Source organism: Condylura cristata, unplaced genomic scaffold, assembly GCF_000260355.1.
Source record: "Condylura cristata isolate star-nosed mole 26May11 unplaced genomic scaffold, ConCri1.0 scaffold00024, whole genome shotgun sequence".
Taxonomy (NCBI): domain Eukaryota; kingdom Metazoa; phylum Chordata; class Mammalia; order Eulipotyphla; family Talpidae; genus Condylura; species Condylura cristata.
Genome location: NW_004567125.1, coordinates 33,592,807 through 33,593,320, shown reverse-complemented (window position 1 = coordinate 33,593,320; position 514 = coordinate 33,592,807).

Sequence of the window (514 nt, the reverse complement as noted above, 5' to 3'; positions counted from 1 at the left end):
GATCCACAAGCAAACACAGGGCCCAGCACCTATGATGCTCTCAGTAAATTCAGAGAATCAGCCAGGACGTGCCGCATGAAACACACACGGTGGCCACCATGCATGAGTTCCTGGGTGCTCCTGCCCAGGGGGATGTTGCGAGGAGCAGCACTGTCGGGCAGCGGTGTGTGACCAGCATGGTATGCTGCCCACCTGGGAAGCTCACCCAAGCCCCGGTGTCCACAGTTTATATTGGGTCCTGGTCACACAGACATGGTTGACCACTGATGTGGCAGACCTGTCTGTCCAGAGGCTGAGCAAAAAATCACACTGTTACCATGTAGGGTGACAGATATGGGACCCTAGATGGTATAGAGTAGAGTGCTACCACAGACTATCTGGCATGTCATCAAGTCCCACGTAACAAAGCTATTCTAACTGAGCAGGACATTCCTAGTGTTTAGAAGTTGTCTTCTAAGAGCTAAAAGCAAAGATTAGATCCCTTTTTGGATGAGATTAATTCTTTTTTTTTTTT